Consider the following 16,769-nt stretch of genomic DNA (forward strand, 5'->3'; position numbering starts at 1 on the left):
CATTTAAGCAGGTAACACACGCTTATAAAAGGGAATCTAAAAAATAAAAGTCCATGTAGAACAGGGTTTAAAAATTGTCTCCTTTTCAATAAATGAGCGTGAATTAAAAATAAATTGAGATGTAATTGATGTAATTTAAAAAACGTAAAACAGGAAGAAGAATTTACTGAATTGCAATTAAAGATAAACTTAAGAGTAACACAACAGAACAATTTGTTTTGGCAACAAAATATAATAGAATATAATTAACCCTGACTTATTACACATTTATTTCTTGATAGTTTAAAAGACAGGTATAGAAACAAATGTAATTTATGCCATAGGGCATAAAATCCAACTTTAAACGATAATATTTTGGAAATTTCAATGTTCTTATTACTAACATGCAGTAAATAATATTTTTTTAAATATAATAAATAGCATCTTCAATCAACAATAATCAATCAATCAAACAATCAACATCAAACGACAATCATTGTATAAATGTAATTTAATACTAATTATAAAAATAAATGTTGCCGTTATTATTATAATTTTTTTAATTATTATTACCATTCACTCCACTTTGAGCAATTTATTGAAACTCTCTTATGCTTTCCAAGGCTGCATTTATTTGATCAAAACCATAGTAAAACAGTAATATTATGGAATATTATTATGGAACTGTTTTCTATTTTAATATATTTAAAAAAGTAATTTATTCCTGTGATGGAAAAGCTTAATATAAGGCAGCCATTATTTCATATGCTGTGTGTATAAAAAGAAAAGTTATATTAGTCTTTGAATTTAATTAAATTTTTTGTTCCTTTAAATTCAAGTTCTGCATTCCGTCACATAGAACGGCACACAACCCTGCTGTGAAGTATGTGAGAATGCTACAAAACTAGTGGGGCCACAGAGATATTGAATGTGACACAGAGTACACTGTGCTTCCTCCGCTTGTCCTGAATGGTGCATAAGAGAGAGGGAGCTGGAAGCTCAAGGTTACTGCGTGGAAGTGTCAACAAAAAGGAACAATAACAGTGTGTTGGCCGTTTATGCAAGAGTCTTACGTCACCCAACCGCAGGCACGTGCCCAGGCTGTGGATGACGTCTTCAGCTAGATCAGAGTGATCTGAGTCCCACACCAGGCCGATGCTGATGATCTCCGGGCAGTTCATCAGAACCCGCCGAATCCGCAACACCTCGCCACAATTACTCTGAAATGAGACAAAAAAAAGAGGGCATCTTGATCGCATGTGTGCAAGAGAGACAAAAGGTGAAGGAGAGATGAAAGGAATGCTTCAAACAGGGCAACACGGCCCAGCAGGGCCTTATGTTCAACGCCCAATGTTCTAGCTGTGCTCTTTGAGTCACCGCCCTTGGTCGAGCGCTTTGGCAGGGGTATACGGAAACAAGCTCTGGCGACAAGCACCACTGCCAGGCTGAACCCTTCCCTCAATATACAAAAACCTAGCCGGGCACTGCCTTTGTGGAACGGGCAGTGGGGTGGCAAACAGGCTGGCACCAGACCTGGGCAGGAAGGGATTAGAACCGGCCTCTCTCTCTCCGTGCCTCAGTTGCCCCATCACAGACAAACACACACAAGCGAGGCAGCCAATGAACAGCCAGCAGCGACAGCACTGCTGAGCCTTGAGACAGACACACAGTGTCCCATTAGAGATCATTGGTAGCCTCAGCTCCGCAGTCTGTCCTGCCAAGCGCTGGGAATCCAGACAAACAAATGCTTAAAGGGCCAGACAACTAAGCTTCTAAAGAGCAGTGACGTTACAGGCTAACGACCTCGGTTGCATTTCAATAAAGCCATTTCAGGGAATCGAGAAATTGAAATCACTGGAAATGAAAGCATGGATTTCAGCTCGAATGAATTTTGACTCATTTCGTTGATACGGATCAGACTGTAAAAAGCTGACAGGGGTTTCTCCGTAAGCACGCTGAATGATGGTTGGAGCGTATTTGGGTTGATGAAATCAGCCGCCTACTGTGGCGGGGTGAAGGTGCACAGCGTGTGATAAGAGCTGATCAGCAGCTGGTGTGTAATAGGGTAGGAGAGTGTGTGTGTGTGTGAGAGAGTGTGTGCTGGGGGTCTGTCGTCTGTAAAGAGGAGAGAAGCAGTGAGCAAAACATTCTCTTGGGTGAAGAACAGATGGTCTTTATGGTTCCATGTGAACAGCAGAGCTTTAAAGAGTATCTGGGTGGCTTGAAAAAGGGTTTATTTTAAAATCTAAATTTAAAATCAAACCAAGTGACAGATTATGGAAATAATGTAGGCATGAAAGAATTTTATCCAATTTGGATTTGACTGGATGCTGAAAATGAGTCTATTATTTTAAAGGACAATATTACACACTTTCTGGATTGGCCAGTGAACTGTATACTGTAATCATAGACTGTAAAAAAGCAGGCCGTCGCCATCTTGGCAGCGTGTCACAGTGCGACTCTCCTGGATAATCGAAAATGGGCAAAAAGATGGGAGCTGATTGCTGAAGCCACGCCCACCTAGCGCGACGGCATTGTCAGCAGCGGCAATCCACCTGTCACTCAAGTGGCCACGCCCTTAATTATGCAGAACTTTAAGGCTTAATATAATTTAAACGGATGAGTTATAAAAAAATTCACCCCCCTCACAGTTGTCATGAAGGGCAAAATTATTATTATTATTAATTATATAATAATTAGCAATATAGACCAAAATCATTTTTTGAACCAGGCTGTAAACATGTTTTCTTCTGCTGTAAAGTTGGACATTTTAACATGGGGAGTCTATGGGACTGACTCTCTTTTGCAGCCAGCCTCAAGCGGCCAGTCGATGAATTGCAGTTTTAGTCACTTCCTTATTGGCTTCACGAGAGAGAGCGCGAGGTTGCCGCTCGACTGTAATTCACCATTGCCCCAGACATCCGATTTCCAATATAGCTATAGTATGGAAGACTAGGAGTGACACTTGAAAATAAAATTATCAATTAAATATAAAATATCAATTTATTAATTTAAACATTAATTCAAAACACCATTAAATTATCTAAAAAACAGATGTGACGATTTTAATGAGATGTTAAGTATTGTTAAGTGTTAAGTATGAAAAGACGTGTGTGTATGCTATACTCACCGGACAGTTTCGCAGGTCGCCCATGGTGCTGGCGTTGCGGAGAAGCTCTCCAAACATCTCTGGTGTGGGCTTCTCCTTACATTCCAGCATTCGCACAGCTTGGTTACTGCAGCAGAGGGAATAAGAGACAGATGTGTCCTCAAGCACCAGCGTTAACACCACTGACAGGAAATAAACAACTTCACATACAATCATTTTGAACTTTAATGAAAAGTATAATACAGCTCAGTGTTACATTTTTTCAGCTGCCCAGAAACATTAGTGTACACAGATGTTATGTATCATCTGTAGATCACTATTCCCCAGAAGACATTAGAAACTAATGTTGCAGCACCCATTCTCTGTTCGATCTCCACATGGTCTCCATCAGGACAGAAGCCGAAGGCCTGTGCAGAAATCAGCGTACTTTACTGGCAAATGCTTTCTTAAGCTAAGCATGATAGCCTCCATTTGACATGCAGCATATCTGCACACACGAAGCATCTTTCAGCATGTCCCATTGGAGGAAATGTGCCGAGACAGTCCCTTGAGGGCTAAATACAACCTATAGACAGACAGGTCTACCCTTTCTCTAGCGGTCTTACTTTCATCATCATTCAGTATGCTTTACTTGAAAATGATGGTCATACTGGAGAAAAAAAAATAAATAATAATTTAATATGTTCTTTTTCCTGGTAAACATACTGCTCTTTTTGCAATAAAACCGTTAACGAACAGACAACCTTGACCTTGAAGCACACTTCACATTTTTTAGCATGCAGTGTTTATGATCTAAGATTACTGCTCATTATATTAGACACATTAATAATGATGTTAAGAGGGTGGATGGCATCCTCTTTTTTTCTTTTCTGGCATAATTCCTGTATATCCATCCATCCATCTATATAATCTATCACATGAATTATCAGAGTGACTCATAATGCACGATTTGCACAAATTATGGTCAATTTATGTATTGCATGAAAATTTCTGATCGATTGTCTTGTCTAAACCACTTTACACTATGAGTGCGTTGATATAACTATTAAAAAAGTTGCACTGTTGTTTAGCATTATAGCTTTATTTACTCCGGTTTCCATTTAATTAGTTATCTATTTATACTCATGGAAGATTAAAAAGTATTGTGTAATTTGCACTGCAATACAGTTGTATGTAAATGTGACCTGACAACAATTGAATAAACAAACCTTGGATAAAATTATGTACATGATAACAAGTTAACATGCACTTCATTTAGATGTGCAGTTCATTGGAATCGCAAAAGTGCCGTGCTTGGTAGTTTATAGCGTAAAATTGTAAATCAGTTCTTTCAGAATTATAAATGTACGCCTCGCAGTTTTCCATGTTATGTGCAAGGTTGGTTTAGCAGCTTTCTTTCTGGATGAAAAACACTGAGTAAGGATTTTTAGCATATTGCATAGTCTTTGTTTTCTGGTGTGAGTTTGTGGATGCATGTGGAAATACCTTCCCATTGACAGTGTCTGCGTTCATATGAAAGCCATCGTGTGAGAATTCAAGGATACACACATCCAGGAGTGAAGGAACACACTGTACTATCATTTACTGCCACAAGGCCTCGTGGCAAAGAACACGATTTACTGAGGAGTGAGAGTGTGTGTGCGCGCAAAGGAGAAAAGATACTGCACGTTCATGCAAGTGTGCAATGCCAAGGCAGAAAAGTGTGTATGAAATGGAAAAGGTTGACATGTATTTAGCAATTCAGAGGGAAACTTCTGAATGTGCATGAGCTTCCATTATCCACATTCAGACTTGAAGAATTGTTGTTTTCATATCTGATACTGAAATCAATGAGGGATGTCTAAAACAGTTTTTTTTTTTTACTTCAGCCTGTCAAAATAGATCCTTGAGTGCTTTTCAAGGAGCCTTCAGAATGAAACACAGCAGGTAAGAACGTTTTCAGGAAACTATAAGACTATGTATGGGTGCACATATGTAGGATTTATATGTTGGAACATGGGGATGGAGCGAAAGAGAGAAAAAGAGGTAAAATATGGCAGATGAAGGTTGCACATGTGTGTAACAATCTATAAACTATAGTGTGAGAATGGGACATGAGGGAGAGGTTTGGGGAGGGCACATTTCCTGTACATAGCTCTAGCAGATGGCTCTCACAGGTCTGATATGTACGATGACAGCTAATAACCCATGATATAGAGGCTCATTCCAGCCCAGCAGGTCGCCTTTAGCATTCAGTTGGAGCTGGTGGCTCACTTACACAATAAACACTGTGGAGTTACCTTCAGTTCCCAGTGTGATGTGTAAATCGAAACCCTCACTCAACATCAAAGTGACAGGAGCCACAATCATCTGTTTCCACTGCTAAACAGCATATACACGCTCACACACCCCACTAAGTCCCAATAAATCACCCTTAACTGCGAAAGTATGCATCATTTTTGCAGCACAAGGCAAAGTGAACCAAAACACATAGCATAGCAAAACATAATGGTTGGCGGTAGTATGGGCAAATGGTTCAAGATTTGTGGTGGTAACTTGACTGAAAAATGGACACTTCAAGGGATTCTATTGTCACTGGGCTCCTGAGTAAGACACTTAAACTCTTTAAAGTGCTTTTTTCACACTTATTTTCAAGCGCTTAATACACTGTTCAGAAGTTTGGGGTCCATAGGTTTTAGTAATGTTTTAGAAAAAATTCCAAGGCTGCATTTATTTGCTCGAATACAGGATTCTTGAGAAATATTATTACACTTTATAATAAACGTTTTGAATTTTCAGCAACCATTAATTGATTGTTCAATGTCACACGATCCTTCAGAAATCATTGTAATATGCTGATCTGGTGCTCAAGAAACATTTGTCAGTATTATTAATGTTGAAAACGGTTGTGCTTCTGTGACATTTTTTTCCAGGATTCTTTGATGAAAATAAATAGTATGTAGTGAATTACAAATCACTCTATATGTTTTTAGATGCTGACTTCATAGCAACTGTCTATATAGGCAGTAAACCGCAAGTCATCTAACTAAGTTTTGGATCAGAGCTAATTAGTTTCTATGAGCAGAAAACGTGGTCCTCCACTTACCAGAGAGAGGTGGTGGAGATATAGTGCACCATCTGAATGAAGGGGAGAGGATCCGACGTGGCTCCACAATTATTACAAACACACTGGAAGATAGAGTAAACAACACACAATTGTAATACATGGTAATAGGCACCACACAAAATGTGAAAAAAATAAATAAATAATTCACCCCACCAACCTGTTCAAAAAGTGTCATGGCAAACTTCTGATGTGGGATGCAGTGCTTGGCCGTGCAGATGTCCTCCTTGGTCTCATCTGAGATGTGGAAGTGGATCCGCATGAGCAGGTTCTCCTGAAAAAAAAAAAACAACAACACAGAGAGTTTGGATCTTTTCTAGTAAATGTGAGTCGGTGTGTGTGAGCGCATTGGCTTTCTCATTCCTTTGATCTGGCTCTGATAAACAATTCTGGAACTAGATGCTTAGCTCCAGTGCAATCCAGCACGCTGACTATTTCTGAGGCATTTAAACAGAGAGGCATCTTTGAACGGGTGTTTGTGTATGTGTGTCAGAGCGAGTGAGTTGTGTGGTCCGGCACTTATATTCATTTTTCTCTGTCAGCACTCACTTCACATTAATCTGATCAAGTGAGAACAACACATCTATTTTTCATAATAGTCCTTTTGATTCCCTGGCTGAACAAATTTAAAATCAATCGATCACACTGCAAGTTCCTGACAAAGGAATACAGGGTGAATGAGGGAGAGGGAGAGAAAGTGAGAGAGGTGAATAAGACCATACATCAAATCTCGAGTGCCCCTCCTTTCATCTTGCTAACAGCCATGGACCATGCCTGCAACACCCCTATAACTCCCACTGCTGGAGAAACTACTGTAAAACCAAAGCTCCCCAAGCTGCATGCTACTTTATTTTAATTAAAATAGTTAAAGTACAGTCAAGATGCCTGTTTAAAAAAGAAGCTAGCTACAGTACACACACAATAAAAGAAATTGCTAAGGAACAGCAGCTTCATTCAATCGAAGGCAACAAAATTGTTTATATATAATTATTAAATTATATAAATTACTTGTGAATTAGAGCACAATTGACCAGGTACATGAATCTTAAAGGTGACAGCATTAAATTTACAAAATACGTACACGAGATAAATAAAACCAATAAAAACTGAAAACTAATTTATAGGGAAACAGTCTGTCTCATATTGAAATGCATTGAAATGAATAACAGCATTTAACAAAATATTTTAAGTGCTATCTTAACTAACAACTTTATTCTCTGAAATATACACGCACACTGCATTAAAAAGTCTAATTATATTAGATATAACTACCTTAAAAGTACTTAACAGTGTTATTTTAGTCTTATTTATATTAGTTTATTTATTTATTTATTCATTTTAAAGGGGTAATGAATTGAGAAATCAACTTTTACTTGAGCTTTATATATGTATAAGAGATCATCGTACTAAAAAGAGCATCCTGCAAGATTCAGAACTGAAAGCGTCCTTGTTACTGAAATAAAAGCTGTTACACCAGGCCCAGTGAATGCCAGAAAATGTGCCTACATATTAGGGCTCGGCAGTAGGCCTTTATGGAGTTTGTACAATACAGTATATTGATATTTTCTTTATAAGCCATTCAATATGAGGCAGTACTGCCTATATCGAGTATTTGATACGAGTGCATCTGAATTATAGCAGAGGACACAGAGGATGCATAAAGCTGCATAATAAACATGCTATTAAAGTTCGCAAACTATTGTGCAGAGCCTGGTTGTAGAAGAACACCCCTTACGAAAATTAACCATGGTTATTTTTCGTAAGGGACAGTAGCTGCATAACCTTCTTTTGAATTCATATTTTCAGCTCACGTGAGTAAAACATTGAGCATTTGTTGGCTTAATTTCACCTCGGATTCCTTTGTAAACAAGACACAGTTCAACTGCAGAGTGACTAAAACCAATGCTTTTCAAATATTTTTTACTCACATACTTTAAGTGTGCTGCACCATTCCTGTCGGATCCAATACAGATGGCACAGCACACTTATGTGTGTAAAAAATATTTGTACTACTGTCTGTGTCACTATTGCTTTGATAGAGATCTCTTGATATGTCCTGATTAAGTGTACGTGTCTAAACAAAGTCACAGAAGGAGGAACTAGCTTGTTAAACAGACACACAGAAAGTTAGTTTACTGTGCAAAACTATTATCCAATTATAGCAGTGGGCGTTTACTTCCAAGTCTTCAATGCGGCGCGCCCATAAAAACAGAGCGTTTTTCAGACAACAGTTGAAAATAAAAAAAGCCAGTTCATGACTCCTTTAACTGATTTCAATTTTAACTGATTTTAACTTGAATTCATTTTATTTCAGTTAGTTGCCAAGGCACGTTTCTGAATGTTTCATCCAAAATCATATTTTATATTTTAATTCAGTTTTATTTCAATAAGCGAAAATGATTTGTAACAATTTGAGGTAGCAATAAAATTGCTACTGAAAAAAATATTGCATTAATCTAGGATAGCAAGTGGCATTTATTGTATAGAAGTAAAGCACAAGCTGGTAAAACATACAAAAAAAGGTTTTATAGGTTGAAATATATTGTTCATTAAGACAAAGGTATGTGAGACACTTTCTAAAAAAAAAAATGTCATACTACTATTAGCAAAACATAGTTTTCCACAGGACTTGAAACAGTCAAGCTAGTCACACAACTAAAAAATATAGTTAAGTTAGCACCACAAGTACTAGTTATCTACTCCTCAACACTAATAACTCAGAGTTCAGAGCTTGTAAATAGATTCTTTCCATACTGCATTCAAACTAATTTCACATCTCAACCCCTCCACTAGACACTTCTCATTGAGTATCCTACAACAAATCATTAGTGTATGGAGCATTTCATTTCCTGCTCAGATAATAACGCAGCTATTTATGCTGGGGTGCAGATGTGCAGAGGAGCGAGGCAGAAATGAAGAGCTGTCATTTCACTAATGTACTGCCTGTCGTCTAGCGCACGTGAGGAGAGAGGTCGCATCTAAATTCAGAGATGAATGGTGCGAAGAGCGCTTGGCCCCGTGTCTGCCTCGAAAATGCAGCAGTCAAACAAATGGGAGAAATCATGGCAGCTCCATTCAACAGATCCTCGGCTAAAAATAATGAGCCCACGACGGAAACAGAGCTTTGTTATCGAACTGCAGACAAGGTGCTAATTGAACTAAATAACACTGTGATGATGCTGTCTTTTGTGACCTTATGAGTAAGCACAGCTGCATTCACAGATCTATGGCAGAAAAGCCCTGACATAGACAGTACTGGATGCATATAAATGGGTATTTAAGATGGAGACAATCACAGGGTCTCTCGGCGAGCTATCTTGAATGATCGTTCCGCTCGCTTGTTGAATGATCGTTCAATTGCTTATTTGCTTAAAAGCAATTATCTGTATTGATGCTCACGTGGTGTGTCCTTTAAGGACATAAATGTGAGATAAACACAATCTATGGACTTAATCAGGTCCGGGCTGAATAATCAGGTCTGGGGATTAGAGGAGTGGGTTGAAGAGTACAGGAAGACCTTATCGAAAGCTTCCATATCCTTAATAATCCTATCCTAGCTCATTTAAAGCATTTAAAAGTTCACTGCACAAAGCGAAGAAATGTCAAGCGCACAAATCATATTGTATATCTGTCCAACAGTTTATTGATCATTTGTTTCTTCAAAGCTTTAAATTCCAGTTATTGTGCGTTTGATACTGATTCATAGTCCTTGTGATGTGTGTGATCTAACAGGCACAAGCGAGTCGTTTAAAAACAGCAACAAACATAAAATACAAATACACAAAATAAAGTCATTTTATGCAAATCCAAAGCCTTTTTATCTACAGATCCATCATTATAATGTGAATATATCATATTGGAGAGAGTTTTACCGTGCATCCTGCTGTAAATGGACGAGGTGCGCGCTATTTGGATACTGAATGGAGAATGATTGACAGCCGCAGAGGAGGGAAGACAAGGTTTCCGTAAACTTTAATTTAATGATGTAAATAGTCTTCTGTCCATAACATTAAGCTATGGAATGGCTTCAGATGACTTTGAGAAATTATAATCAGACCGAAGTCACCCAAACTGATGTGAAAAAAATAGGAGGCACCGAAAAGCGCAATGTTTGCATCCATGAATATGAATAAGTTCCTAAAGTGTTTGGGTGCGCTGCATTAATTTACCCGTGTAGAACGTTGCGTCGCATTAGTTTCGCTTTTGGCGCTCGCGTGTAAAATCATATTAATTTTATTTTCAGCACGGGGGTGGCCACAGGGGTGGCCAGGGACATGTCTACAGAGGCACGGGCCTCATAGGCCTCCGTGTAGAACCGCCACTGCCAACGAGTTTTGTGAGCTGTCTACTAATAAACATGAATATACATTGGCAACAACTTTAAATGCGATGTGTTGTTAGATTCAGTATGAGCCTTTTTTTTACTGTAAAACTGTATATGTTACTTTTTTTACATCTAGCAGTTTCTGAACACAAGAAAACATATTGTTATTATTGGTAATAAAAACTAAAACAAAAACGAATTAAAACTTTTTTTTTCTGAACTGTTAACTAAAATAACAACCAAATAAAATATATAATATATACAAAATTTGATTTTAGGTTTTGATGGTATATTCTAATATATTATACTATTATAAAACTTGAAACTTTTAATAACACAAGAACATGTTGAGAAATTTTACATTGGAAAACATAATATATATAGATTGATAAAGTCAACAAAATTAAACTAAATTGAATAGATGCATTAAAAATAAAACAGAAGTAAAAACTTAATAAAAAAGCTGAAATACTGAAATGGATCCTCTGATGAGAATGCGGTAATCCTAAAAATAGGTTGTGTCAAGCTCAGTAAAACTGTCTAATTATATATTTAATTCAGCACTTCAAATTAGTTTGATCTAATTAAAAGGGAGTATTTCAGGCAGTATGTGTATGCTAAGTATCTTCAATGCTTTTTGATTCTCAAGATGTTAACTTAACCACATGCTAGCCTCAAACTAAGCTGGAGTCACCTGAGAGTGGTAGTTAAGCCTCTCTTGCATTTTATTTGTCGAATGTGGACGTCTCTTAATGGACTGTTATGACCCAAAACTTCCTTGATTTGTCTAGGGACATTAAGGTAGTTTTATATATATATATATATATATATATATATATATATATATATATATATAAACAAAAACCTTTTTACTGACCTTATCAAAATGCATTCTAGAATTGCCTCATCTAAGAAAGATACAGTGGTCCCAAAAAGTTTTAGAACTGAAAAGTCTTAACATTACAGTAAAATATCAAACAAAATGGCTTTTTTTTTTTTTTACCTCTTAACTGTCACCCTCTGTGGGTTGCTTAAGTTTACTTCACTATATTACAATTAAATCCTAATCTAATCATGACAAACTATGTATCATTTTAAAGGTCTACGACTCCTAAATAGATATTTTACCAATGTTTTTTGTTACAAATATGAAGGAAAAGTAACAGATTAATTTATGATGAGTGCACATCACAACAGGAGATCTGACCTTTGTTCTCTTTCACACTTTAGAAATCATCTGAAAAAATATATAATTTAAAACTTAATATCTCAAAATTCATCCTTTGAAACCCATTTTAAAATCAGACATTGCATTAACATGAAAATGGTACATCAATATGTTACAAAATGTTTTAATTCATGAATTATAAAAATGTAATGGATCGTGCACTTTCAAGTAAAAAAATGTGAGTGACAGTTCAGACAGAAATAATGCTCTTTTGAAGCTTTTTTACATATTAAAACAGATATAATGTTCCAGATTATGATAAAGTATCTATGGCTTTTCTTCTTGGGGAAATTAGCTCTTAAAACCATTAAAATCCACCTGGTGGTTAAAAGTCTCTGCACTATGGCTCAGAATTGTGAATTCAGTTCTGAGAAAAAGTCTATTGTCATTTGTTTGCAAATGTGAATTGATTTAATACTTTAAGAGTGGCTTAAGTCTTTAAGCCACTGTATTTACACTGCTGACAAAACACTGACACAAGACCATATTACATGGTAGACAAAATCTGTCTCCCAACAACGGAAGGAAATAAACCCATCCATTACTTTACAGTTAAATATGAATCAACCTCAGACGATTTTATTTAAAGTCTCGCCACATTTTCAGAGGATCCTATCAGTCAGCTATTTTGATTTAAATATACTTATCAAATATATACCAACACTTTCTGTCAGAAACGTCACAGAGACATCTTTTCCAGTGCATAGAGTAATATATGAATATTAAAAAAAGTTGTCAAACTTCAGCTGTCTGCTTTCCTCCAGAGTCATTTTCCCTATGCTGCTCAGACTTCATGTTTCCATTTCTACCACTCTTCAAACCACACAAGGATGAACACAAGCAGCAGTGCTCGAAATTCGACAACTAACATCTCTGGAATCTAAGATCAAGGTTGACAAAATCCAAGTAAGGAACGGAAAAAGACAGAACTGGGAGAGGGGATGCGAGGAGAGACTAAAATAGGAGAGGTGAGAGGAGGAAATGCCTGAGACAGAGAGAGAGAGATGGATGAGAAGAGAGGAGGTAAGATGGGTATAGTGGTTCATTGAGTCAGCAAAAACAAAAAAGTAACTTATAAGGAGAAATTGTGGAAAAAGGGGTGAAATGGGGATAAAACCAAGGTCTTACAAAACACTCGGCCGCGTCGTCCATGATGCCCAGCTGGAAGCGCTGCTCGTCTTGGAAGGTTTTGGCCAGAGCGCTGCGCAGAGCGTCCGATGGGAGCACCTTCTCACTGCTGAACTGGAACTGGGCAAAGATGCTCTGAAACCACAAACAGAAACAGCACCTCAAAGTAAGAACAGACAACTGATGCAACTAAGACACGCCACATCACACAATAGCTTTGGTGAGCCTGCCCACTCTCTGTGGAAAGAATACACACGCTCGAGAGAGGAGGGCTGACATGCTATACTGTAAAAACATTACACTGCAATACAACCAATCGCAGACTCTTTTAGAAGAAATCAATAAACAAACACACAGGCTGTGTTTCCAAACCTAGCAACTTGCCTACTTAGTCCTTAGAAATCAACTGTATGATGGCCAAAAATGCAGTCTAGTTATGTAGATCAGCAAAAACAAAAAGCCACCAATGCTGTCTAAAAAAAGCAGTTTGTAACAATGTAGCCAAAAAATATTTAAGGAAAGAAAAAAAAAGATAAAATGTAGTTTAGGCAGCAAAGTTTAGGCAGCCACATCAGGATGCTAAAGTAGAAAGCTCTCTAGGTTTTTGTTGTTGTTGTTGAATAGCTAGTGTTTAAACAGATTGGAATGTCTAATAAAGTCGAGAAAATGTACCAGTGTGCCCACTAGTTCTGTTTAAATCTGTTTACAGGGTCTGTAAGGTTTTTATATGTTTTTAATTAAACATTCTCTTATTCTTGTTATTTAGGTAGATTTTTAAACCATTTGGCCTTGTGAGCATGCCTAAATATTGTACGCACAGACAGCTCACTACAACGCAGCCATACATTCAAAGTGATTTATGCCAAAGAAAATTTGTGTACGACATAACATTTTGTGGAGTCGCACTCTATTCCTTCAATAGGACAAGCTCTTTCCTGAAGCAGTAGTCGGGAAACATATGTCTAAGATACTGAGCTCATTAACAGTAAACATTCAAACAAATGCAGAGTCCTAAAAGCCTGCGGTGGAATCTATTCTCCTGTCCATCAGCATTGGCACTGTTATTGAGCCCAATGAACAATGACTGCAACACAATGCTCTCTCACCAGAGGACATCCAGATAAGCTTAACAAATGGACTTGGGCTACACTTGGGCAAATATTTGCTGCAGCTGCAAACACACTCACACATACTGCAGTTTTAAAACCCTCATATATGCAGTGGGCACACTGCCCAAGACAGCCCCCCTGTACAGTATGTGGAGGTGGGATGGGGGATTTTCCCCTGAGCGGGATGGGCCGGAGGCTTTGGAACAGGTAATGCAGTGTTCTGACTGCACTGCACCATTAAGGACAGAAAGAAAGAGGATGGAGGGAGGGTGGAAGAAAATGAGAGAAAGTGTGGGAGGGACATACGTAGAGGGTTATGTACCCCACTGAGGAAACTCAATGAGAGCAAAATTCAGCCACTGCATCATTTCCCCATGCAGTTCTAATCACACACTGCTCAGCCCAGTTAAGAGCCTGGAGTGATTTTCGCCTATGGGCATATTTTAATGTCCTCTTCCTTTCCCATCTCTCTCACTCTCTCTCTATCTATCTGAGCTGATGAAACACTCTGGACAGATAAGGGCCAAATGGAAGTCTGGTGTGTGTACGCAGCAAATATATCACTCGGGCAATCAGTGCCCGGCCGAACTGCAGCCCTGTTCTGCTCTCCTCAGCATGAGCGGGGTGGCAGCACACACTCAAATACGCTCACGACAAACTCTTAGCTCAGATTAGATATAGCAGAATATATTTAGTTCTTTACATTTTAGACCGTAGTTTCCATGTAGTTTCTTGTTCTTAAACATCAAGTCTGTCTGACTAACAAACTCAACCTATCACTTTTTCTGTCCATCTAAATGTAATGACTCCACTGAAAAAGTGCTTGAACAAGCTTAATCTGGTTTGCTGGTCTTAGCTAGTTTCAGCTGGTTTTAAAGCCTCAGGTATATTTCATTTTCCACATTCCGTTCCATCCAATTGCGCACACAAAACCTTCAAAGTATACTTTATGGACAGCGAGCCTGGATGGACACATTTGTTGTGTTCAGACTTCATAGCAGACCTTTGGTTTTTGAGTGCTGAAACCACTCAGGCATGCAAACTTGTCCACTCTGGGCTTAAGACCGAATTTATGGTTTGTACATCCGAAGTCCTAGCTTTTCCAGTTTCCCTTTTTGAATGATGAAGCCAGACTACTATCCGCTAGTATTGAGAGTTATATTCTCTCACGCAGGTGCAAAACATTCATACTAGTTGGCACTTGACTGTAGTCTTTGTGGTGTGTTTAAGTTTAACTTTTTGATGAGACACAGGCAATTTAAGGCAAAACCAGTGTCTTCTTTCTTGTCTCTAGTTCTTTGATGGTGGTTTGGTTTGTCTGTGCTATTATAATCCTGGCCAAGATGGTTTTCAGCTTGTATAGCCAGTTCCCCAGTAAGACCATCTAAAGAGTGCTCAAAACCCCTCTAAAATCAGCCAACAGACTAGCCTTACCAAGAGTGAGGAAAACCAGATTAGGCAGTTTTCTAAGCAGGGATAGACTGATTATTTTACATAAATCAAAAACAAAGTGGAATATTCAATTCTGCTCATGGATATCTAGCTAACCTGATACTTGCCTCAAACAAAACTCTTAAATTTCTCTGAAAGATATGATGCAACTAAACAGAAAATTTTTCACAAGTCCAGTAAATAGTTCACTCCCAGCCCATCTTAACAAGCAAAATTACCCCAGTCAACCAGCTTCACTACAAAGCCTGTTGGCATCTCCTAAATCACGTCTGTAGTGGGTACTACATCTGAATTTTGAACTTACTTTGAAACCATTTTAAAAAGTATGTTCTATACCAGGACCAAGGTATTCAATTAAAGTTCCAAGAGGTCTGGTCTCTTAAAATAAAAAAATAAAGCCCAATTTGATATGAATATTAAAAGATAAGATCAGATGTTTTATCAAGCTATTGTTCTTTTTTTACATTTAGTTTTATATGTAAGACAAAAGGCAATGTGACAGAAAAGATACTGTATGACGGTGCAGAGTTTCAAAGTTGAAGTCTTTGATTGCCATCTTCAAATAATTTCACAAATTTTTCCAATTATATGTTTATTTTAAAATACTGATTAAAGGGGGGGGGGGGGGGTGAAATGCTCGTTTTCACTCAATATCCTGTTAATCTTGAGTACCTATAGAGTAGTACTGCATCCTTCATAACTTCAAAAAGTCTTTAGTTTTATTATATTCATAAGAGAAAGATAGTCTGTAGTCTGTAAAAACACGAGCGCCTGGAGGCGTGACGTGTGGGCGGAGCTAAAGAATCACGAGCGCGAGTAGGCTTTTGCGTTGAGAGCGTTTGGAAGCTGTGACATTATTGTGAGGAAAAAAACATCCAACACAAACCATGGCTAACAGTCAGATTCAGCGTATATTTATGATCCAGAATCAGATCCAGAGGCTGAAATTTAAAAAGAGCATCATCAGCAACGACGTCTCTATGTTAGGGCTGTGCAAAAAATCGAATGCGATTTTCATGTACATCTCATCAGTAAAGACGCTCCTGTAATTAGAAGTATATCTCCAGCACGTGCGTTCAGATCAGGTTTTCGCAACAAATCCTGCCCAGTTGCTTCTCAAAACTAGTCCAATCCGCTTCCAGAAGGTTCTCCGATAAAACATTGCTTCCCGGGGTTAAAATATAAGTTTTTTAGCAGGGTTGCCTTGGTAAAATTCGCATTTTAGGGGCTAAATATCACGTTATTTGTATTGGGGTCGCTGTGACCCGTGGACATGAAAAACAACCACCACAAACTTGGCAACACTGGTTGGCATTTACTACACCGAGCCGTAATTC

General features: G+C 38.0%; 1 pseudogene; it reads right to left on the reverse strand.

Moving 5' to 3' along the window:
- LOC113056154 (inactive ubiquitin carboxyl-terminal hydrolase 54-like) overlaps nt 1-16,769 on the reverse strand; it is a 105,405-nt pseudogene that overhangs the window by 17,279 nt on the left and 71,357 nt on the right.

The sequence above is a fragment of the Carassius auratus genome, chromosome 37, assembly GCF_003368295.1.
Source record: "Carassius auratus strain Wakin chromosome 37, ASM336829v1, whole genome shotgun sequence".
NCBI classification, from domain to species: Eukaryota; Metazoa; Chordata; class Actinopteri; order Cypriniformes; family Cyprinidae; genus Carassius; species Carassius auratus.